The sequence below is a fragment of the Budorcas taxicolor genome, chromosome 2 (assembly GCF_023091745.1).
Source record: "Budorcas taxicolor isolate Tak-1 chromosome 2, Takin1.1, whole genome shotgun sequence".
NCBI lineage: Eukaryota > Metazoa > Chordata > Mammalia > Artiodactyla > Bovidae > Budorcas > Budorcas taxicolor.
In genome coordinates, this window is record NC_068911.1 from 50,771,798 (window position 1) to 50,798,396 (window position 26,599).

Consider the following 26,599-nt stretch of genomic DNA (forward strand, 5'->3'; position numbering starts at 1 on the left):
AGAAAGGTTATTTGTTACTTATCACAAAAGGTTATTTGCAAAATGACACTGATTTAAATATCTGGTTGTGGAGAAAGTTTAAAAGAGAGACACTCTGACTGGCTAGATCAAAGGATCCTAGCCAAATGAATTCCTTAACATAACCAGGAACCTATGTAGGCAGGAAAAAATACTAACAATATTATACATAATAAAATGAAAGGGGAAGCAAATGAATATATGTTGTTCTTTAACTGGCATATCAGGGGATAGTAGTGAAGGACAAGCTGACAACAGTCCCTGATTCTGCTTCTTGATCTGTACATCTGTAAGCCATTTTTGTTTTTAGAATCTCAAAGACCAATCTCCTTGGGAAAAGAGTGTAACAACTGCTTAAGAAGACCAATTACCCAATAATTAGTATAACAGGAAACCCTTTTATCTATTCCCAGGGTTTTATTAATACTAAGCAAGCAGGAGTTACAATTTATGAAAAATTTACTTAGTAGGCACTAACTACCATCATAGAAACCGTTAATTTTCACAACCATTTCAGGCAGGTATTAGTATTTCATTTTGCAGATGAGGAAACTGAGGCTCAAAGAGATTTATTTATCCAAAGAATAATGATTTATACATAATCTTTCTGGCTCCAAACTTTTACTTTGCCAATATCTGTTTTCTCACCAGTCAAAGGTAGTAATAAGTTAGAGCCAAATCCAGATCCTAACTGGGAATTCTCAAATAGTGTCTTTGACAAATGTATTTTCATGGATGAATATGTGATATGTTATAAAATCTCCAGTTTCTTGAGAGTACTAATACATTCTCAAAATTATTTTAAAAATTCATTTAAAGTTAAATAAATAATCTACTGTTAGAAGAAGGACAAGGAGTAAAAGCAGGGTCTCCATATCAAAGAAACCAGAATAACAGAAGTCCAAATAGATTGGGAGCTACTCTCAGAGCATCATAGAGTCAGAATATTTTTGAGAGTACAGTCTGTCAGTACCAATCCTAATCTTATTATTGACAAGATTATTGATAATACTTATACCTAAGGATTTCTAAGTTTCCAATAATTTTTATTTATTAATATTCATATAAATACAGATATGCAGTTATTTGTCCCAAAGTGCACAGTAAAATGACAGAACTAAAATGTAGGTATTTTTCTGTTGTACATGCCAATTTTTCACTATCTATTGTTTTGAAAGTGATCTGAATTAGAAAAAAAGACTTTAATTAGAAAATTTTTTTAAAGTACATGAAATCAAATGGAAAAATAAATTGTAAAAATTTAAAAATTAACATATAGCTTCAATGTGTATATTTTTCAACAAAAAATTATGTCTTGGTAACTACATTAACAGTTCAAGAATCTAGACTCTCTAAAATTGGAACTGCTCCAGGAAACATAGGCTGTCATGTAAGTATGTTTAATCTTTAATTTCATCACATAATATATAAATGCTCTGGTTAAATTAAAATTTTTGGAGAAAATTCTAAATTTATTCAGCAAATATTTATTAAACATCTACTTTGTAGTAGATTCCTGGGAATCCTAAAAGCTGGGAATACAAAGATAGGAGGACAAAGTCCCAGCTTTCAAGGAGCTAAAAATACAAAAGGAGAATGAGGTATTAAAATAATTATAATGCATTATGAAAACTGCAAATATAAAATATAGTGGGAATATTGTAGATGAAACCTAAGTCTACTTCACAGAGCAGTTGTGTGTGGTGAGACCTGAAAAGAGTTTGACACCCACAAGTCATAGGAAGGGCATTTGTGATTGGTGCATATGTGAGCATATGCAAAGGCATGAAAGCATAGAGATATGCCTTGCTGGAGATGAAGCTAGACAGATACTAGATACACAAGAACAAGATCATGAATGACCTAGCAGGTCAGGTAAATAAAGAAGTTTACAATTTCTTTTATCCACAGTGCAGAATCAATGGACAAACCTAACTGGGAAAAATACCATGATCAGATATGGATCTTTGGACCTTGAGGACTTTCTGCTAAGTGAGATAAGTGAGACAAAAACAAATATTGTGTGACATTACTCATATGCAGCAGTAAGAACCAGACATGGAACAACAGACTAGCTGCAAACTGGGAAAGGAGTATGTCAAGGCTGTCTATTGTCACCCTGTTTATTTAACTTACATACAGAATACTTCATGTGAAATGCCAGACTGAATGAAGCACAAGCTGGAATCAAGACTGCAGGAGAAATATTAATAACCTCAGATATGCAGATGACACCCCCCTTATGGCAGAAAGTGAAGAAGAACTAAAGAGCCTCTTGATGAAAGTGAAAGAGGAGAGTGAAAAAGTTGGCTTAGAACTCAACATTCAAAAAACTAAGATCATGGCATCCAGTCCCAACACTTCATGGCAAATATATGGGAAACAATGGAAACAGTGAGAGAATTTATTTTCTTAGGCTCCAGAATCACTGCAGATGGTAACTGAAGCCATGAAATTAAAAGATGCCTGCTCCTTGGAAGAAAAGCTATGACAAACTTAGCATATTTTAATAGCAGAGGCATTACTTTGCTGACAAAGGTCTGTCTAGTCAAAGCTATGGTTTTTCTAGTAGTCATGTATGGATGTGAGAGCTGGACTATACAGAAAGCTGAATGCCAAAGAACTGTGGTGTTGGAGAAGACTCTTGAGAGTCCCTTGGACTGCAAGGAGATCCAACGAATCAATCCTAAAGGAAAGCAGTCCTGAATATTCACTGGAAGGACTGATGCTGAAGCTGAAACTTCGACACTTTGGCTGCCTGATGTGAAGAACTGACTCACTGAACAAGACCCTGATGCTGGGAAAGATTGAAGACGGGAGGAGAAGGGGACGACAGAGGATGAAATGGTTGGATGGCATCACTGACTCGATGGACGTAAGTTTCAGCAAGCTCTTGAAATTGGTGATGGATGGGGAGTCTGGCGTGCTGCAGTCCATGGGGTCACAAAGAGTTGGACACAACTGAGGGACTGAACTGAACTGATCACTCCTATGTAGAATCCAATAACAAACTCATAGAAACAAAGTAAAATTGGTAGTTATCAGGGCATAAGGGTTAGGGGGATAGGACAGATATTATTTAAGAGTACAGACTTGCAAACAGTAGTAAATAAGTCCTAGTGATCTAATGTACAATACAGTGAATACAGACAACAATTATGTATTATAACCCTCAAACTTGCTGAGAGACTAATAAACCTAATTACTCCAACCACTAAAAAGAAAAATTAATGTGACAGAGATGCAATTACTGCTACAATGGCAGTCATATTATAATATAAATGTATCAAGTCAACATGTATACACCTTAAATTACAGTTTTATGTCAAATATAAAAGAAGAATTTATGTCAATTTAAAAAAAGATCTTTGGCAAGAGTGATTCAGTGAGACCTTCAACTAAAGCAATATGGATTAAAAAATGTGACTAATATTTCAACACAGAGAACCTCAAATTTTACTGAGCACATACAAAATGGGTGAGGTTCAGAGTCACAAGATATTTTCATAGGCACTGAAGATGGTGTGTTATTTCTGGCACATGAGATATAACAGTGATGCTTTCTCTTCCACTCACAAAAATACAATGGAATGCAAGTCAGTAAAAGTGACATTTACAAGATTCAGTTCAGCTCAGTTCAGTCGCTCAGTCGTGTCTGACTCTTCGCGACCCCATGAATCGCAGCACGCCAGGCCTCCCTGTCCATCACCAACTCCCGGAGTTCAGACTCACGTCCATCGAGTCGGTGATACCATCCAGCCATCTCATCCTCGGTCATCCCCTTCTCCTCCTGCCCCCAATCCCTCCCAGCATCAGAGTCTTTTCCAGTGAGTCAACTCTTGGCATGAGGTGGCCAAAGTACTGGAGTTTCAGCTTTAGCATCATTCCTTCCAAAGAAATCCCAGGGGCTGATCTCCTTCAGAATGGACTGGTTGGATTTCCTTGCAGTCCAAGGGACTCTCAAGAGTCTTCTCCAACACCACATTTCAAAAGCATCAATTCTTCGGTGCTCAGCCTTCTTCACAGTCCAACTCTCACATCCATACACGACTACTGGAAAAACCATAGCCTTGACTACACGGACCTTAGTTGGCAAAGTAATGTCTCTGCTTTTGAATATGCTATCTAGGTTGGCCATAACTTTTCTTCCAAGGAGTAGGCGTCTTTTAATTTCATGGCTGCAATCACCATCTGCAGTGATTTTGGAGCCCCCAAAAATAAAGTCTGACACTGTTTCCACTGTTTCCCCATCTATTTCCCATGGAGTGATGGGACCAGGTGCCATGATCTTCGTTTTCTGAATGTTGAGCTTTAAGCCAACTTTTTCACGCTCCTCTTTCACTTTCATCAAGAGGCTTTTTAGCTCTTCTTCACTTTCTGCCATAAGGGTGGTGTCATCTGCATATCTGAGGTTATTGATATTTCTCCCTCCAATCTTGATTCCAGCTTGTGTTTCTTCCAGTCACGCTCTGCATAGAAGTTAAATAAGCAGGGTGACAATATGCAGCCTTGACGTACTCCTTTTCCTATATGAAACCAGTCTGTTGTTCCATGTCCAGTTCTAACTATTGCTCTCTGACCTGCATACAGATTTCTCAAGAGACAGGTTAGGTGGTCTGGTATTCCCATCTCTTTCAGAATTTTCCACAGTTTATTGTGATCCACACAGTCAAAGGCTTTGGCATAGTCAATAAAGCAGAAACAGATGTTTTTCTGGAACTCTCTTGCTTTTTCCATGATTCAGCAGATGTTGGCAATTTGATCTCTGGTTCTTCTGCTTTTTCTAAAACTAGCTTGAACATCAGGAAGTTCACGGTTCACGATTACTTCTCTAATTTTTTATAAAACATGTGCGAACTTTGGTATTCTATTAACATTAACACCATGGCTAAGAAATACTGGACCGGGTAACAGAACTAAGCACACTGCTAAGAATACAAGACAGCAGAGATAGACTGAAGGGCATGAAATAGACTCGATGTGACCGGGTGACTCACCACACATGAAGAGGAAGGGGAATCGGGAATGTGACTGAATCCATAGTACCAGAAACAGTGTCAAGTACTTAGAAGGGTCCAGTAAACAATTTTCTGAAGGAGTGAGCAAATGAATACATTTTTCTAAAGTAATCCTAATGGCGCTGAAAACTAGCTCTTTGTTCTTAAATATAAAGACTGCTGGTTGTCATACCACTACACGGATCTCTATTATTTTAGGAAAGCCAAAGCAGCCTTTGCTTTTCTTTCTTTTCTTTAAAATAACAGTTTCGTTACAATAGAATTAACACACGATACAATTTAAGTATACAATTCAATGGTTTTTAGTATATTTACAGAGTTGTGCAACTAAATCACCACAATCTAATTTTTTAGAACAATTTTACCATTGCAAAAGGAAACCCTGTACCCATTAGCAGTCATTCCGCATGTCTCTGCACTTCGCCTGAGAACTTCACTAATCTGTCTTTATAAATTGCCTATTTTGAGTATTTAATGTAAATAGAATCATACAATACGCAGTTGTTTATGAATGAATGGTTTCTTCACTTAGCATAACTTTTTCAAGTTTTATTGTTGTATTAGCAATTCATTCTTTTTTTAAAATCCAGTTTTATTTAGCTACACAATGCTGAAGACCTTACAGATTGTCTCAGGAGTATCTTGTAGTAGTGATACAATTTAATTTACAAAAAAGGGTAAAATATATGAATTTTGAGTTTATAGTCAGGGAAGAAGCTAGCATAATTAATATTATATGATCTGAAGAAATAATAAAGCTAACAAATTCTGTAGCTCAGTGTGAATCAATCAAGTTAATTAGCATTATTTAGCTCACACAGTCACTGTTTTTGGTTTTGTCTCCTTTTACTTTCATCCCACCACCACCTCCCCTCTGGTAATCACTTATTGGTTCTCCATGAGTCTTCTGGCTTGTTATCTGCGGTCTTTTGTTTCTTAGGCTCTGCATTTAAGTGAAATCATAGTTACTCTTTCACAGTTCTTTCTCTCTTAGCATAAAACCCTCTATATCCATCTATATAGTTGCAAATGGTAAGAGTTCATTCTTTTCTCATGGCTAGGTAGTATTCCAACGTGTATATATACTACATCTTCTTTATGCATGTATCTGTCTATGGACATTTAGGGTCCTCCCATATACTGACTATTGTAAATAGTGCTGCAATGAACAAAGGGGTGCATATATTTTGTTAAGTTAGTGTTTTTATTTTCTTTGGAAAAATACTCAGAAGTGGAAGAGGTGACGTGATAGTTACATTTTTAATTTTCTGAGAACATTCCATGCTGTGTTCCTTAGTGGCTGTACCAATTTACATTCCCAGAGGCAGTGCATGAAGTTTCCCTTTTCTCCACAACCTCACCAGCACTTGTTATTTGTTGCTTTTTGATAACAGTCTTTCTGACGGATGTGAGGTGATATCTCACTGTGGTTTTGGTTTGCATTTTCCTGATGAATGGTAATTTTCAGAATCTTTTCAGGTGTCTGTTGGTCATCTATATGACTTCTCTGGAAAAACATCTACTCAGGCCCTCTGCCATTTTTAAATCAGTTTATTTGTTTCTGATGCTGAGTTCTTTGTATATTTTGGATATTAAGTACCTTATCAGATATACTGTTGACAAATATCTTTTTCCATTTGATAGGAAGACTTTTCATTTTGTTGAGTTTCCCTTGCTGTGCAAAGCTTTTTAGTGTAGTCCCATTACTTTATATTTGCTTTCATTTTCTCGCTTGAGGAGAGAGATCCAAAAAAATATTGCTCAGACCAATGAATGTGCTGCTTGTTTTCTTCTAGGAGTTTTACAGCTTCACATCTTACGTGTAAGTCTTATTCATTTTGAGTTTATTTTTGTAGACTGTGTGAAATAGTAGTCCAGTTGATTCTTTTTCAAGTAGCTGTCTAGTTTTCCCAACACCATATATTAAACAGACTATCTTTTCCCTGTATATTCTTATCTCTTTTGTTGTAGATCAAATGGCCATGTACTTGTGGGTTCATTTCTGGACTCCACTGTCTTCCATTCATCTTTGTGTCTGGTTTCATGCCAACATCATATTGTTTTGATTACTGTAGCTTTGTAGTATAGCGTAAAATCAAGGAGCATGATAACTCCAGCTTTGTTCTTCTTAAGACTGTTTTGGTTATTTTGTCTTCTGTGTTTCCATACAGAATTTAGAATTATTTCTTCTAGTTCTGTGGAAAATGCCATTGGTATTTTGATAGGGATTGCACTGATTCATAAACTGCTTTGGGAAGTCTGGTCATTTAAAAATATTGATTCTTCCAATCCATGAACATGTTTTATCTTTCCATTTGTTTGTATAGTCTTCAATTTCTTTCATCAGTATCTTCTAGTTTTCGGAATACAGGTTTTTATTACCTCCTTGGTTAGGTTTATTTCTGGGCATTTTATTCTTTTTGATGCAATTGTAAATGGGGTAGTTTTCTTAATTTCCCTGATAGTTTACTGTGAATGTATAGATATGCAACAGGTTTATGAAAGTGAATTTTGCAACCTACAATTTCATTGAAGTTATTTATTAGTTTTAGTAGTTTTCTGGGGGCATCTTCAGGATTTTCTATATATAGTATTATATCATACACTCCAGTATTCTTGCCAGGAGGATCCCATGGATGGAGGAGCCTGGTGGGCTGCGGTCCATGGGGTTGCAAAGAGTCGGACACAACTGAGCGACTTTACTTTCACTTTTCATTTTCATGCATTAGAGAAGGAAATGGCAACCCACTCCAGTGCTCCTGCCTGGAGAATCCCAGTGATGGGGGAGCCTCGTGGGCTGCCATCTACGGGGTTGCACAGAGTCAGACATGACTGAAGTGACTTAGCAGCAGTAGCATACACAAAAAGTCAAAGTTTTACTTCTTTCCACTTTGGATTCTTTTTCTTATCTAACTGCCATGGCTAAGACTTCCAATCCTATGTTGAATAAAAGTGGTGAGAGTGGGCAATCTTGTCCTGTTCCTGATCTTAGAGGAAAATCTGTCAGATTTTCACCTTTGAGTATGATACTAGCTGTGAGATTGTTTTGTATGGCCTTTATCAAGGTGAGGTACATTCTCTCTGTACCTACTTTGTTGAGAGTTTTTTTTTTTTTTAATCATACTTGAATGTTGAATTTTGTGAGTAGCTTTTTTTGCACCTGTTGAGATGATCATATAATTTTATTCTTCAATTTGTTAATGTGGTATATCACACTGATTGAAGCATGGATACTGAATCATTCTTGCACTTCTGAGATAAATTACATCTTGATCATGGTGTATGATCCATGTAACATATTGCTAAATTTGGCTTGCTAATATTTCATTGAAGATTTTTGCATCTATGTTCATCACTGATACTGACCTGTAATTTTCTTCTTTTTCTAGTGCTTTTGTCTGGTTTTGGTATCAGGGTGAGGCTGGTCTTGTAGAATGAGTTTGCAAGCATTCCTTCTTCCATTATTGGAGACAGTTTGAGAAGGATAAGTGTTAATTTTCCTTTAAATGTTTGTTAAAATTCACCTGTGAAGCTGTCTGATCCTGGACATTTGTCAGGATTTCATTCCTTGTTAATGGCTAAATGATATTCCCCTATATGGACATATATTTGAAATATTACTGCCTCTTATTATGGACATGTGGGTTACTCCCACTTTTTGACTATTATGAAAGATGCTGCTATAAACATTCATGTACATGTTTTTGTGTGACATACATTTTTCTTGTGTATATACCTAGGAATGAAACAGCTAAGTAAAGTGGCAACTCTTTATTTTTTGAGAAACTGTCAGACTGTAATCTTTTCATTTGCTCCACACATCTTTGTGTTTGTGTGTGTGTTTATGTGTGTGTCAGTGTAAAAAAACAAAGAGGTGCTGGCTTTTGCTATTATGGCTATTATTTTAAGTCAGCCAGGAGCTGCTGACTTAAGGAACAATGCTTAAAACAAGAGAAAGTAGGTTAAGATTCTGAATAATCTGCAACTGCATAGAAATTAAATGTCATCTTCTTCACACTTTCTATATCACAAGTTATTTTTAACAAAGAGTAGCTGAGCAATGAAAACTTATTCACAGAAAATTTCTCTCTTTAAAGCTATGCTAGCTCTATGATTCATACATACGTACAGAATGTATTTTAAATGAGTAGATATGAAAATATTTCAAGAAAACTAATGTTTTCAAATTCTTGCATTTAATACAGCTATAAAACCTGTGATACTTCTAATGGAAACGTATTATGTATTTTAGTTTGTATTAGGGACACCTCAGATATAAATCTTAGCTGCTGATTAATGCAAAGATGCTAATGCACTGCCTGACCTACTAAGAAGTTAGTATACAGAACTGTAAAATGATCACTTAAGGAAATGGGTTCTAAACAAGCTATGAAACATGAGAACCACTGAATGTGAAAAAAAAATTTAAGTAAATACTGCTAGTAGTTCCAGAGCATTATTTCAGACTGGGCAATTATTTTATCAGATCAAGTGGGCTGATTAAGAAGCATTTTCTAAGTATTTATAGTTAGGCTAACAATAAAGAAGTCTGCCAATAAATTAAACTTTCACTATTACTTAGGCAATTAAGATGCATTTTAAAAATGGGACTTATTATTAAAGAACTAAACAATAAAAGGTAGTAATTAAAAAGCTAAGGATATAGAAAATAACAGAATTTTTAAATGCTACATTTTTTTACAGCAAATAGTTTTTAGTTTGCTTTCCCCACCATTTCACAAATCCTGTATTATTTTCTAAAACACAAATCTGTTCATTTCCTGAAGCTTTTCATATATTCTGCAACTAGGCTGATAGCTTGCTGCTGTTGCTGCTGCTGCTAAGTTGCTCAGTCGTGTCCAACTCTGTGAGACCCCATAGATGGCAGCCCACCAGGCTCCCCCATCCCTGGGATTCTCCAGGCAAGAACACTGGAGTGGGTTGCCATTTCCTTCTTCAATGCATGAAAGTAAAAGTGAAGTCGCTCAGTCGTGTCTGACTCTTAGTGACCCTATGGACTGCAGCCCACCAGGCTCCTCCGTCCATGGGGTTTTCCAGGTGAGAGTACTGGAGTGGGGTGCCATTGCCTTCTCCGGGCTGATAGCTTAACATGTGCTAAAAATACACACACATACCCCGATATGTTTTCTATCTAGGTCACACAAAGCTGGAGCATCTGGATGTGCCAAGTAAGAATCTGACTCTAGTCAGTATGATGACAGAGCAAAAACATCTCAATAAAAAATATATTATTACACGCATACGACGTAATTGATTGAAGTTACCCAAATATGTCTTACCACTGTTTCTACTTCATTCTACTTCATTGATATATACTATCTGAAGCTAGATGAGAATATTCATTATTTAATTAGTAAAGCTCAACTGTGAAAGCAATGTGTGATAATGGGAAAAAGCAGGTTACACAAAAATAATGTATAATTAACCAAAACCTGTAATGCTAATAAGACTGCCTGAGCAAAGGTGACTCCTAGAATATGAAATCGTATATATATTGGTGAAGTGTGCAACTAAACTTTTCATGCAAATTATTTGCAGAGATGTACTAAGAAGTTCATGTTTCAATCTCTTAAAAGTCAGAAGTATTAACTACTTCCATGGTCTTAATGTAATTGGATCTGCATATATTGCTACCTACTTTTGGACATGTATTTGCACTGAATGGTTCAAAAAAGAACAGGACAAAAACACAATATAAGAAAAGATTCTTTTTATACTGGCAATAGAACAACATTAGCTATTGAAGCTTATAGAAACTTTATTGCTGAATGTTTTGAGTCTGGTGTAAAATTAATGTTATTCCATCATAATACCAATACTATTATCACATTCTATCAACATAATAAGGATTAATATAATTTGATTCTTACTAAGTAGCTCAGAGTTCAAAATTGGTAAAATTTATTTAGAACATTCAAAATTTAAAGCCTCTTATGCAGGAATTCCCTGACGGTCCAATGGTTAGGACTTAGCGCTTTCAATGAGGGGGCCCAAGTTCAACCCTGGTCAGGGAACTAAGATCCCACAAACCCATGGTACAACCATAAAGAAAAAAAAGACAACTCCCTCCCCCTTTAAGAAAAAGAAATAAAATCTCTAATGCCTACTTTACTCTGCTTATTGTTTATTTTATATTCATGTTTTGGAATACAGTATGCATAATATTTTTTCATTCTTCCTATTTCATACTTTCTGATTCATGTAAAAAAGTCAAAAATTTAAGCAAAAACTTGAAAACGTAAGTTAATTTTTGTATAACACAAAGGGAGATTGTAGATACTCTTTGTGGTCTTTAAAGCAAGAAATATTATTTCCAATTGCTAATCAAATCTTATCTACATCAGAAATGTTTTTCTTGCCCATAACCTCTTATACATACTCTGTGCAATTGCCTGGACTACTGAACCACCTTGTTCTGTTACACAACTACAAAATGTAATTGGGTCCATTCTTCAAATGCCATAAGAATTATCATTGTCTGTTAGTCTCCTACTAAATGTCCTTAAAGTTTTTAAAAGAATTTTTTATGTGGACCATTTTTAAAGTCTTTGTTGAATTTATTACAATGTTGTTTGTATTTATGTTTCAGTTTCTCAACCATGAGGCATGTGGGATCCCAGCTCCCTGACTAGGGACTGAATGAATCCACACCCCCTACACTGGAAGGCAAAGCAATAACCACTGGGCCTCCAGGGGAGTCCCTACATGTCCTTGTTTTGTTTCCATTCACCACCTGGCAAGAAGTTCATATTCTCATGCAAGGTCCAAAAGATTCTTTAGCGTTCAGACTCAACCTTTCCAGCCTCATCTCTTTCTTTCTTATAGCAGCTTTCTCTGATCTCTCATGACTCCTTGACCTTGCATATGCTTTGAATACTTTTGCCCACTGAGTCTTTCTCAAGAATTAGTTCTAAAACCACCTATTCTGAAAATCTTTTTTGAATCCAACCAGGGTTTAATAACTGCTTTCCGATTACTTGTATTCTTAATACTGTTTGCAAAAATCTTTCAGATCAGTCTTTCTGATAGGCTCTTTTTAATATATATTTATTTATTTGGCTGTTGGGTCTTAGTTATGCATGTGAGATCTAGTTCCCCAACCAGGGATAAAACCGAGGCCCCTGAAATTGGGAGCACAGAGTCCTAGCCACTGGACCACCAGGGTTAAGTCCCATCTTATCAGCTCCTTAACCTTGGATCTCTGAGGCAATCATTACATCCTCCCATATTTAACCATACAGAAAAGGTTATTTGCAAGTCAAGCTGGTACTGCTTTATATGATATTTGATTTCAGCTTTTCCTCTTTATTTGCACTGAATAGAACACCTTCCTATTACATTTTGTTTTTCAAGAGACTTTCTCTCTCCAAACCAACTCTTTCTTCTCCCTAGCGTGTTAAAGGAAGCCACCCAAACCATCTCTTCTGCAATGCAACTCCATCCTGTACATGCTTCTCTAGTTTTCCTTTTTTCAGATCAAGACCAGTAACAGACAGAAAATTTAGACAGAAAATCAGTAAGGAAACAAAGGATTTGAACAACAATACAGATCAAATGGACCTAACAGATATATGGAGAACATTCAACCCCACAGCACCAGAATACACATTCTTCCCACGCTCAAGAGGATTTTTCTCCAGCATAGATGATATGTTAGGTCACAAAACAAGTCCTAAAAATTTTAAACAGTTGAAACATACCAAGTATGTTTTCTGATCACAATGCAATCAAACTAAAAATCAATAGAAAAAGGAACACATTTACAATATGTGGAAATTAAACAACATACTCTTGAACAACCACTGGGTCAAAGAAAAAATAAAAAAGGAAGTTATAAAATACCCTGAGACAAGGGAAAAGGATAATACAACATACCAAAAGTTAAGGGAGCAGCAAAAGCAGTACTAAGAGGGAAGTTCACAGAAAAACACTTACTTTAAAAAAGAAAGATGTTATATAAACACCCTAACTATCTATCTCAAAGAGCTAGAAAGACAAAAACAAACTAAGCCTAAAGATAGGAAAAGAAAAAAAATAAACATTAGTATGAAAAATAAACAAGATATAAAATAGAAAAAAACAACATAAAAAGAAATCAACAAAACTGAGTCAGTTTTTTAAAATGAGACACAATTAACAGACCCTTATTAGCTAGTCTAAGAAAAACACATTCAAATAAATAATATTGAAAGTGAAGAGATATTACAATTAATATCACAGAAATAAAAATAATCATGAGACAATATTAACAATTATATGACAACAAATTGGATAACCTACAAGAAAGGCTCAATTCCTAGAAACATGAACATATCAAGATTAAGTTATTATGAAAGAAGAAAAAGCCTGAAGAAACGTATAACTAGTATGAAGCTTGAATTAGTAATCAAATACCTTCCAAGAAAGAAAATTCTTTCTTGGAAGAAAATTTCTTTCTTTCCAAGAAAGAAAATTCTAGGATCAGATGGCATCACTAGTGAATTCTACCAAACATTTAAAGTAACATAAATTCTTCTCAAACTCTTCCTAAAAACTGCTAAGGAAGGAAGAGGAAGGAAGGAAGAAAACGTCCAAATTCATTTCATCAAGCCAGTATTATCTTGATATCAAAGCCAGATAAGAACACTATCAGAAAACAATTGATCAGCATCCCTGATAAATACAGATGCAAATATTCTCAACAAAATACTAGAAATCAAACCAAAAGCATATTAAAAAGATCATACACCATGGTCAAACGAGACTTATCTCTAGGATGCAAGGATGGTTCAACATATCCATTTCAATTAATGTAATACACCATAATAACAAAAAAAAGAATAAAAATCACATGATCATCTGAACAGATGCAGAAAAAAAACCTTAGACAAAACTGAAAGAACCTTCACAATTAAAAACATTCAACAAACTAGGAATAGAAGGAAGTGATGTTGCTCAGTTGTGTACAATTCTCTGATCCCACTGACTGTAGCCTACCAGGCTCCTCCATCCATGGCATTTTCCAGGTAAGAATACTGGAGTGGGTTGCCATTTCCTTCTCCAGGGGATCTTCCCGACCCAAGGATCAAATCCAGGTCTCCTGCACTACAAGCAGACGCTTTACCTGCTGATCCACCATGGAAGCCCACAGAGGGAAAGAAATTCAAAATAATAAAAGCCATCTAGGTAAAGCCCACAGTACTCGGCAGTGAAAAACTGAAAGCTTTACCTTTGAGCACAGTAACAAGGATACTCATACTGCTATTTCTATTCATCAGAGTTCTAAAAGGCCTAGCCAGAGCAATCAGACAAGAAAAAGATAAACCAATAAAAGGGATGCAAATGAGAAAAGAATAAATGAAGTCGTCCCTGTCTCCTGCTGACAAGGTCCTATTTCTAGAAAACCCTAAAGACTTCATAAAAACCCTGTTAGAACGAATAAATTCAATAAAGTTACAGGATACAAAATTAATACAAAAATTGGTTGTGTTTCTATTAACTAACAATGAATTATCTGAAAAGGAAATTAGAAAAACAACCTTATCAACAATAGCACAAGAAAAAAATACTTAGAAATAAATTTAACAAGACCTGTATGATGATAAAAACTACCAAATACTACTGAAAGAAACTAAAGATGATACAAATGGAAAGGCATTCTGTGCTCATGTATTTGAAGGCTTAACATTGTTAAAATTTCTATACTGCTCAAAGTGATCTACAGATTTAATGCAATCCCTGTTTTTTTAAAAAAAACCTAGTGGTATTTATTACAGAAGTAGAAAAACACAATTCTAAAACTCATATGGAACTATAAAAGAGCATGAATAGTCAAATGATTCCTGAGAAAGAACAAAGCTAAGAGGCATCACAGGTCCTGAGGCTGAAATAGATTAAAAAGCTACAATAATCAAAACAGTATGGGAGCACACAGGATGACATAAACACCAACAGAAAAAATTGAGAGCCCAGTAAAACATCCATGCATATAAGGTCAACTGATGTCTGATAAGGGGCAAAAATACAGTGAGGAAAGGATAGCTTCTTCAATAGACAGTGTTGAGAAAACTGGATATGCTCATGCAAAAGTTGGACCCTTTTATCACTCTACACATAAAAATAAACTCAAAACAGATTAAAGACATAAATAAACACCTGAAACTGTAAAACTAGAAAAAAACACACAAGAAATGCCTTATGACACTGGTCCTGACAATGATTTCCTGGATATTACACCAAAAGTACAAGCAACAAAGAGCAAAAATAGTCAAGTGGGACTACACAAAATAAAGAAGCTCCTGCACAACAGAGGAAGCAATCAACAAAGTGAAAAGGCAAACCATGAAATGGGAGAAAACATTTACAAACTATACACCTGATGATTTATTCCAAAATACACAAGGTACTCCTACAACTCAAAAACAGAAAAAATCTAATAATCCAACGAAAAAACAGGCTAAGGATTTAAATAGACATTTCTCCAAAGAAGAAATACAAATGGTCAACAGGTATATGAAAAATGCTCAATATCATCAGTGAAATGCAAATCAAAAGCACAAAGAGGTATCACCTCACACCTGTCAGGATGCTGCTGCTAAGTCGCTTCAGTCGTGTCCAACTCTGTGACCCCACAGACGGCAGCCCACTAGGCTCCCCCGTCCCTGGGATTCTCCAGGCAAGAACACTGGAGTGGGTTGCCATTTGCTTCTCCAATACATGAAAGTGAAGAGTGAAAGTGAAGTCGCTAAGTCATGTCCGACTCTTTGCGACCCCATGGACTGCAGCCTACCAGGCTCCTCCATCCATGGGATTTTCCAGGCAAGAGTACTGGAGTGGGGTGCCACTGCCTTCTCCACCTGTCAGGATAGCTATTACCAAAAAACAAAAAAAAAGGAAAAGACAAGTATTGGTAAGAATATTGGTGGAGAAACTAGAACCCTTTATAGTTTGTGGAGATGCAAAATGATGCAGCTGTTATGGAAAACAGTATGGAGATACTCCCAAATATTAAAAATAGAAATATCATATGACCTAGATATCCAATATCTGGGTATTTTCCAAAAGATTTGAAGGCAAATCTCAAAGAGATTAGCATTCTCATGTTCACTGCAACGCTATTTACAATGACCAAGATGTGGAAACACCCTAAGTGTTCACTGATGGATGAATGGATAAAGGAAATGTATTATATACAGACAATGAAATATTATTCAACCTCAAAACAGAAGGAAACTCTGCAACATGTGACAACATGGATGAATCATGAGGAACATTATGCCAAGTGAAATAAACTAGTCACAGAAAGACAAATACTGCATGATTCCATATATATGAGGCATCTAAAATGGACAAATTCATAGCATCAAAGAGTCATCAAAGAATGGTGATTAACAAGGACTGAAAATCAAAGGTAAAGTGAATTCGCTCAGTTGTGTCCAACTCTTTGCGACCCCATGGACTGTAGCCTACAAGGCTCCTCCGTCCATGGGATTCTCCAGGCAAGAGTACTGGAGTGGGTTGCTATTTCCTTCTCCAGGAGATCTTCCCAACCCAGGGATCGAACCCAGGTCTCCCGCATTATAGGCAGAAGCTTTACCGTCTGAGCCACCAGGGAAGACTAGGACTAAGGGTAGGAAACAATTGAAAGTTACTAACAAATAAGCACTGATGCGTTTGAACTGTGGTATTGGAGAAGACTCTTGAGAGTCCCTTGGACTGCAAGGAGATCCAACCAGTCCATTCTGAAGGAGATCAACCCTACAATTTCTTTGGAAGGAATGATGCTAAAGCTGAAACTCCAGTACTTTGGCCACCTCATGCGAAGAATTGACTCATTGGAAAAGACTCTGATGCTGGGAGGGATTGGGAGCAGGAGGAGAAGGGGACGACTGAGGATGAGATGGCTGGATGGCATCACTGACTCGATGGACACGAGTCTGGATGAACTCCGGGAGTTGGTGATGGACAGGGAGGCCTGGCGAGCTGCTGTTCATGGGGTTGCAAAGAGTCGGACACGACTGAGCGACTGAACTGAACTGAACAAATAAGCATAAAGTTTCAGTTAGGGTTCGTAAGTTCCAGAGACCTGCTGTACAACATACCTCTACTCAACAATACTATATTGTACACTTAAAAATTTGTTAAGTGCATAGATCTTATGTTAAGTGTTCTTAATACAATAATACTGAAAAAAAGAAAAAAGAAGACCAAACCCACAGATTCTGAGCTGCCAACACTCTTATAATCAGCTGGTTCCCTGGTGCTGAGTTGATGGCATTTCTTTTCCCATACATCCTGTTCAGGCAAATATCCCAATAATTACCTTATGGTTCTTTATTTTTCTAATCCTGTCCTTTTATTTAAAAAACAAGCAACAAGTTTTAAAGCTAACAAATAATATCCAGTCTGGAGTTGATCAGCTTTTCTTTCTTAACAGACTAGTCAACAAAAACTGTGTTGATGAGGTAACAAATAACTTCACTTCCAAAGTTTTCCTTGATTCTATTACGTTCTTTCTGGAGAGAAATCAAAATTATGCCAGAGTAATTCATGAGTGCATTGTCACTCAGTCGTGTCCAACTCTTTGCAACCACGTGGACTGTAGCCCAACAGGCTCCTCTGTCTATGGAATTCTCCAGCTAAGAATACTGGGATGGGTAGCCATTCCCTTTTCCAGGGTAGCTTCCTAACCCAGGGATCACATCCAGGTCTCTTGCATTGCAGGCAGATTCTTTACCTTCTGAGCCACCAGGGAATTCATGAAAGTGCTACATAATGGAGAAGAAAGACAGATGCACCCATTCAGGAATAAACAGGGATGTAATATTACCATTTTCCTAGGCATATAAGTTAAATAAATCAGGTATCCTCATCCTTGTATCTTCATTATCTACGTGCAGTCTCGTGGATTCTTCCTTACAATAGTGGTCACCCTCTTTGTTTTCCATGCCCAATCTGTTTATCCTGATTCAGCCACATAGTGTCTGGATTTTTGTCATAGCTTCCTATAATTCCTCCCAGCATATTACTACCAAACTAACCGGCACAGGTAACACCTTGATCAAGTCACTTCCCTACTCCCAATTTGAATCCCAGGGATGGGAGAGCCTGGTGGGCTACTGTCTACGGAGTCGCACAGAATCGGACATGACTGAAGCGACTTAGCAGCAGCAGCAGCATTAAAGATCTTTATAATCTAGACTCAAATTGTCTTTCAAGATTTATCTTCCTATATTCCTTTATATAAAATACCTATTCACATAACATGACTTATTCACTGCCTCTAAATACTTTCCTACCTACATCTTTTATATTCATACTATTTCTATACCTAGAATGATCTTGATCCATTTATCCATATTAGTAAAGTATACTGTAGTAAAATCAGCCCATGACCCACCCATTTGTGGAATCCTAGGTAAGACCACTTTGACAGGTTGTTCCTACTCCACTGAATCAAACACCCACCTGCCAAGTGGCTAAAGTCAGCCCTCCGTCTTCTGTGACTTTCAAGCAGGCCTCCAGAAAGAAAGGGAAAGGTCTGAGTATAAAAGTTGATGCTTGATGTTTTGCCCCTCTCTGTTCCAGTTGTTATTTTTAATTCTATTGATATCATCTACCCCTGTATCTTCGGTGCTTTAATGTCCATGTTAACAATCCAGTATGGGCTGGTGCCACCAATGGGATGGAATGCTCCTGTCCTGCGTGCTCTCAACCCTTGCACTCATTAATTTAACGTATATTTTTTGAGTACCTACATGAAGTACAACTGTCAGCACTAGGGACACATCAGTGAAAAAAGTCAAACATCTCTCCCCTCATGGAAGTTTTATTTAGAGGAGGAAAGAAAGACAATAAATTAAGGTAGGTACAATATACAGCATGTTAGATAGAAGTTTTAATAAGAAAAAATAAAGCAGGAAAACGTGTGTGGTGTCGGGGAAACAGTTATCATTTTAGGGAGACTAAAGAAAATGTCACTGAGGAAGTTCTAAGTAAAGAACTAAAAGCTGAGGACTGAGACAGATATACAGAAGGATGTCTGAGGCAAATGAACGACAAATAAAAAGGTCCTGAGTTGGAAGTGTGACTGGCAGGTTCAAGGGAAAAACAAGGAGGCCAGTTAGCTGGAGCCAAGAAAATAAATAAATGAGATCAGACCTAATAGTGGGTCAGATCACCTATAACGGGTCAGCAAACTATAGCATAAGGACCGAATCCAACCTACCACCTGCTTTTTAAAGTAAAGTTTTAATACCTTTACTTTCAAGCTACAACAGCAAAGCTGAACAGTTGTGAGGCAAACTGTGTGAGTTAGAAAACCCCAAATGTTTATACTGTGGCTCTTTACAAAAAAGGTTTACTAGACTTCCAGGTGCCTCAGTGTTAAAGAATCTGCCCACGATGCAGGACACACAGGTCTGATCCCTGGATCAGGAAAACCGCTGAAGGAAATAGCAACCCATTCCAGTATGACTGCCTGGGAAACCCCATGAAAAGAAGAATCTGGCATGCTACAGTCCACAGGATTTCTTTTACAGAATCACTCTAGTTGTTAGGCTCAGAATAAAGACAGCAAGGTAGGAAGTGGGGAGAACCAATTAGAATATTATTACAAAAATCCAGGTGAGCAATCATGGTGGCTCGGATCACAGTGGTAGTCACACACATGGTGAAAAGTGTTAGATTTTAGATATATTTTGAATGCAGACCAACAGAATTTACTCTTTTATCAGATTAAAGTGTGAGAGAATCAGTAGTTAAGGATAACCCTAAGCGTTTTGGTTTGCCAACAGAAAAGACAAGAGTTCTCATATACTGATGGGGAAGGGTATGTAAAGAGCAATTCTGAGAGACGAGGTAGGGAGCTTTACTGTTTGTCATGTTAAATGTGAGGAGCTTATTACTAAACAAAGAGAAATTTGGGGAGGTAGTTAGAGCTATGAGTTTGGAGTTCAGGAAAGTTATAGAACAGAGATAAAAACTGAGGAGTCATCAGTGTATAAATGTCACCCAGAAACATGAGATGCACTCATCAAGAAAATGAATACATACATATGTGTGTGTGTGTGTGTGTGTGTGTGTGTGTGTGTGTATGTGTGTGAGAATGAATTATATAATACATAAAGATAAACTCCACAACTGAGCCACAGGGCACTAAATGCTTACAAGTTAGGATATGAAGTGCAACTAGAAGACTGATAACAAATGGTAGAAAGATGAGGGAAAAAACCAAGGATGTGTGTTGACCTAGAAGCCAAGTGAAAAAGTGTTTCAAGGATGAAGAGATCAACCGTGGTAAATGTTAAGTAAGATAAAATCTGAGAAATGACCACTGGATTCAGAAATCTGAAAGTCAGTGGTGACCTTGGTATAAGTAGTTTTGGTGGAGTGGTAGAAAGAGAAAGTCTGACTACAGTGGGTTTGAGAGAGAAGGGAAGAAAGCTAATTAGAGACAGCAATACAGACACACACTTATAAGAAGCTTTGCCCAAGTGAAGGAATCGGCCTTGCCTAAAAACATGAGGCATACATCTATAATAGAAGAGAAGGTTGAATGTTACGGGCACAATTGCAGACAGGTGGGTAGTTTATAAACGTTCTCTCAATTTTCTCAGTAAAATAGGTTGTAAGATCAAGTATGAGTGAAGACAGGGAAGAAAGACTTGGCTGTCTGAGAAAAGAGATGAAATAGCTCTCTGGGATTTTGCAACTCAACATATGGATCATGGACCAGCAGCAACTGTACCACCTGGAGACTGGTTGGAAATATATCTCAAGTCCTCGCTGAGCTACTTAATCAGAATCTGTTCTGTTAACAAGATGCTCAGGTGATTTGCTTACACAGTAAAACTGGCTTAAAGTGCTGTGGATATAGGAGACCAGGAGAGAAAATGGACTACAGAAACACAGTATGACTACCTGGCAGTACTAAGATTCAGTTCAGTTCAGCCGCTCAGTCGTGTCCGACTCTTTGCGACCCCATGAATCACAGCACGCCAGGCCTCCCAGTCCATCACCAACTCCTGGAGTTCACTCAGACTCGTGTCCATCGAGTCAGTGATGCCATCCAGCCATCTCATCCTCAGTCGTCCCCTTCTCCTCCTGCCCCCAATCCCTCCCAGCATCAGAGTCTTTTCCAATGAGTCAACCCTTCGCATGAGGTGGCCAAAGTACTGGAGTTTCAGCTTTAGCATCATTCCTTCCAAAGAAATTGTAGGGTTGATCTCCTTCAGAATGGACTGGTTGGATCTCCTTGCAGTCCAAGGGACTCTCAAGAGTCTTCTCCAACACCATACTTCAAAAGCGTCAATTCTTCAGAGCTCAGCCTTCTTCACAGTCCAACTCTCACATCCATACATGACCACAGGAAAAACCATAGCCTTGACTACATGGACCTTTGTTGGCAAAGTAATGTTTCTGCTTTTGAATATGCTGTCTAGGTTGGTCATAACTTCTCTTCCAAGGAGTAAGCGTCTTTTAATTTCATGGCTGCAATCACCATCTGCAGTGATTTTGGAGCCCCCAAAAATGAAGTCTGACACTGTTTCCACTGTTTCTCCATCTATTTCCCATGGAGTGATGGGACTGGATGCCATGATCTTTGTTTTCTGAATGTTGAGCTTTAAGCCAACTTTTTCAGTCTCCTCTTTTACTTTCATCAAGAGGCTTTTTAGTTCCTCTTCACTTTAGTGATCATGAATTTAAAGTGGTACTAGTCATTTTGATTTGCATTTCTCTAATAATTGGCAATGTTAAGCATTTTCTCATGTGCATTTCGGTCATCTCTATATGTCTTCCTTTGGAGAAACGTCTTAGCTCTTTTGCCCATTTTTTGATTGGGCAGTTTTTTTTTGTGTTGTTTGATGAGTGTATGAGTTCTCTGTACATTTAGGAGATTAATCCCTTATTAGTCACATCATTTGTAAATATTTTCTCCCATTCTGTAGGGTGTCTTTTTGTTTTGTTTATGGTTTCCTTTGTTGTACAAAAGCTTTGTTAGGTCCCATTTGTGTGTGTGTGTGTGTGTATATACACACTAAGACATAAAGTTGGAATATTACTCAGCCATGAAAAGGAATGAAATAAGGCATTTGCAGAATCATGTATGGACTTAAGAGATTATCATACTAAGTGAAGTTAAGTGAGTCAGAGAAAGACACATATTATGTGACATTGCTTATATGTGAAATCTAAAACAAAAAAAAAAAAACAAATGTACCTATATACAAATTAGAAACAGATCCCACAGAAAATAGAAAACAAACTTATGATTACCAACTGCCTATCTATCCCTCCCCCATACCCCACTCCCACCTGGCAACCAAAAATGTGTTTTCTCTCTCTGTGAGTCTGCTTCTGTTTCACAGGGAAGTTCATCTATGTCATATTCTATATGCCACATATAAGCTGCATCATACAGTATCTGTCTTTCTCTTTCTGGCTTACTTCACTTGGTATGATAACCTCTATGGCATTATTTCATTCTTTTTTATGATCCATTCTCAGTATACTGTAATACTAAGTGAGAATTAAAAGGAAAACAGATATAAGTAAAATGCAGCCCTCCCTTCCACAAAAGGCTGTTGGGACAGGGAGAGAGAATGCAAATCATTTCCAATAAAGCCCAAATCATATAATAGGAATAGAGAAAATGCTATGGAAAAAGTTATAGAATAAGTCCTGTTGAGGGACAGGGGAAGGCTTTAAAGATTTCTTAAAAATAGTGTCAGCAAACATCAAAATTAGAAATCAACTAAACTAAAATTTGACTTATATATGTCTCTTATCTTTTCTATACAGTATTTCTCAGAAGTCAGGTGAAAAGTAAAAGGATTTAATATAACAAAGAAGAAAACACAAGAACCATTAAAAATTTTATCCTTAACTTGCAAGTAAAAACAAACCAAAAGACAAACAACCAATCATAATTGATAATTAGCCCCAAGTTAACCTTAAAACATATCTGAAGGAACATTCACTTTCACTAATGAAAAAAGAAATAAAAACAATTTCACCCAAACTTTCAAGGTTGGAACTGGAGGGATATATTCTTCAGAAGAAAGGAGCATTCAAACCATAATCCTGAACCGAAATTTCTCTTTGATTATACTGCCTCCACAACACTGGAGGGGATGGGAGAGGGAGGTGGCCTTTAACACTGGTCCAGTTATGGACAAAAGACTTTTCCTTGATTCCTCACAGCACAGGTGAAACAAAATTGGGACATTCACAAAATATGAGTAAAAGGCTAAAAGATGCCAAGTAGAATAAAATGAACAAAGGGAATACCACAAATGTATGGGATACACATTATAAATTACCATTTATTTATCTTCAGTTTATTACCCAATAAATGTGTCCCTTCTTTCTCATTCTTAGTCATCATTCTTCCAGACTTCAAAAATAAATAAACTGAACTCAATAAGCCTTAACAGTCATATCATATAAAGGATAGGTAAAAAGCCATTAATTAATTTTCCTCTTGTGACAGAAAGACCTTATATCCATAATATCCAATTCAGCTTTTGCAATACCAGTGGGCCTCTAATTATCAAGACAGAATTAAATTCAAAATAATTTTTAAAAACACAAATGATACTTTAGGCAAAGGAAAAATTCCCCCAAATCAACAAGTATGAAGTATTAAAGTATCCATTATTTGAAATCACATATTTATCATTATGTTTGAACTAGTACTCTATAAAATTACTCATGAACATATGAAACAGCTAATATTAAGTGGGTTTCAGATCTTATCAAATTGAGAAAAACTCCTAATTCTGTGAAATAACTATTTTATAAATGAAAAAATACATATAGCAGGATCTCACAGGGATTCAGTTACAAAACTAAGGCTGAGGACTGTAGTGCTTATCTAAGGAATGGCTCTAGCATTTCTCCAAATAAAATCTACTTTAAATAAAGTCACTGAATCCACTTGTAAATTATTTCCCTTTGGCTGTCTCATTATTCAATATGCTTTCAAGGAACATGGTGATGAAAGAAGAAAAATACCTCTTTCTAACATAACCATACTGGCAAGAACATCAACATTATCAGTATTCAAAGAATGTCTTGGCAGGTTATAAACCTTCATAAAAAGAAGGAACACTAATCCAAGATGTCAAAATAGCAATAGTACTTCTCATATTATGTGCAATATGATTGTTTGTAATGCAGAAAAAAATTTCAAATAAAGAAACCAATATCGCCATGTTTAAATTTTAAGCTAAGGCAAAAAAAAAAAATTTCTCAGAGAAGCAAATAGAGTATGACAAACATAAGCATGCTTGTAAGAGTAGAGCAGAACTCAATGTTCAAAGAGATTTATGATAATGTGTTGATGCTATTTTTGGAACTTAATATATTTAACATTTGAGGCACAACAGCATATTAAGAAATAAAAGAGTGAAATAATAATTTATACTAGAAGAAAAAAGCTTAGAAATATAACTGAATCCATGATTTCCTTGTGTAGGTAATACTTAATTTTACTACGAGACTTTATTTGGGCTTTATTAGCAGGCACAATTTATTTTAAAGTCATAAGAAACTTTTAAATACAGCACTATCTTCAGATCTCATAATCTAGCTCTATTTAGATACTCAACGCTAAAAACTGATGCCAAGACAGTGACATTTTACTTACAGGACTTGCACCTTCAGAAATGTCAAATTCCCCTAGAGGAAGGCATAGCCAGTTAACTCAGCATGTGCATTAAAAAAAAGATCCCTGATGAAACTTTTGATTAAACAAAGACTAAACATACTGTGTCCACAATTATTATAAAACTATTTCATGTGCTATTTTCCACTTGAAGGTTTTTACTTGCCTTTAAGCTTTCATGTGGCTCTTCCTGTCCACAAACTGATTTATAATTTTACTGTAAGACTTTTGATAGCCTTACATTACTTCAATGGTGCAATACTCTCCAAGATTTGCACTGCCTCTGAAATTATTGAAGGCCACTGAGAGGCCTGTGTTTGCTCAATATAAGCTGAGATATGGTATACTTGAAAAATTATAAAATACATTGTATTGAAAAATACTACTTTCCATTTTCAAAAGAAAACACCTACACTGATGATCTTACACAGGTTGGGAAAATAATATAATAAACTTATCCTAAGTTTAGAAGATATATATTTGACTTCAAATAGTCATCTCCATTACATTAGACAATAATCTTATTTTATTCTTCTGTTTTCTCTTCCTCAAAACTTTTCTCTTTGGTTGCAGTCACTATTCCACTATAAAAATGTAGCCCCTGTCTTCATGTTTTACCTTTCGCCATCTGTTTTCCTCTCCTGATCATTGTTTCTCTTGCCTTTGATATTTTCTTAACTTGGGTACATTCAACTTTTAATAACGAAATGTTCTTTGGATCAAGAGGTCATAGGGTTATTTATATTAGCAGGATGAGCCTCCATCCATCAACATCCTGAGGAATTCTAGTATGATAGAGCTGGAAGAGATTTCAAGGTATCATTTGGTTGAGCTCCATGCCAGCAGTAACAGGTGGCTGACTATTCTTAATGTTTTTCTTTCTTTTTTATTTTTTTAAGATGACTAAAAATTCTGATCATAAATATTCCACTGTAACTTGGTTTAATACGAGAATCTTCTTGGACTTCCCTGGTGGTCCAGTGGTTAAGAAGCTGCCTGCCAAGGCAGGGGACATGGGTTCGATCCCTGGTCTGGAAAGATTCCACATGCTGCGAGGCAACTAAGCACATACGGCACAACTACTGAGGCCACACGCCATGACCACTAAGCTTTTGCACTCTAGACCCCACATGCCACAACAAGAGAAGTCACTGCAAGGAGAAGCCCATGGACTGCAACCAGAGAAAGCCTGCTTGTAGCAATGAAGACCCGGAGCAGCCAGAAATAATTAAATTAAAAAACATACGTAATCTTCTTAATAACAAGCAAAAAGACATGGAGTAGAAAGAAAACTGGATGAAAAAGCGCTCGGATCTCAGTAGATTACTTACTGTAAAGTAGAAAACGGGGCTTCCCTCATCTGCCTGCCAATGCAGCAGACACAGGTTCGATACCTGATCCAGGAAGATTCCACACGCCACAGATCAACTAAGCCCATGTGCCAAAACTCTTGAGCCTGTGCTCTAGAGCTCGGGAGCCAACACTACTGAGCCCACATGCCACAACTACTGAAGCCCACATGTCCTGGAGCCCATGCTCTGCCACAAAACAAGCCACTGAAATGAGAAGCCCACGCACCGTGACTGGAGAGCAGCCCCTGCTCGCTGCAACTGCAGAAAAGCCCATGCAACAACAAAGGCCCGCCACAGCCATGAGCAAACAGACAAACCAGGAAAACTGCTAGCTGATGCTTAAGATTTATTAGCAAATCAGAAACAATTCCTTAGACCATTCTGAGCTTCAAGTTCCCCATACAAATAGAGGTAAAGCTGTCTAACCTACAAGGTTATTTTAAGTGCTCTGAAACGCAGAAGAGAACTACACGATGTAATAGAGTATTACAATAGGAAGACAGAACAGGAGAGTGTGAAGAATCTACGCTCAGTCGGCACGT

At 36.9% G+C, this 26,599-nt stretch overlaps 1 protein-coding gene across 1 annotated transcript in view; it reads right to left on the reverse strand.

Moving 5' to 3' along the window:
• PMS1 (PMS1 homolog 1, mismatch repair system component) overlaps nt 1-26,599 on the reverse strand; it is a 109,151-nt gene that overhangs the window by 28,038 nt on the left and 54,514 nt on the right. The window lies entirely within an intron of this gene.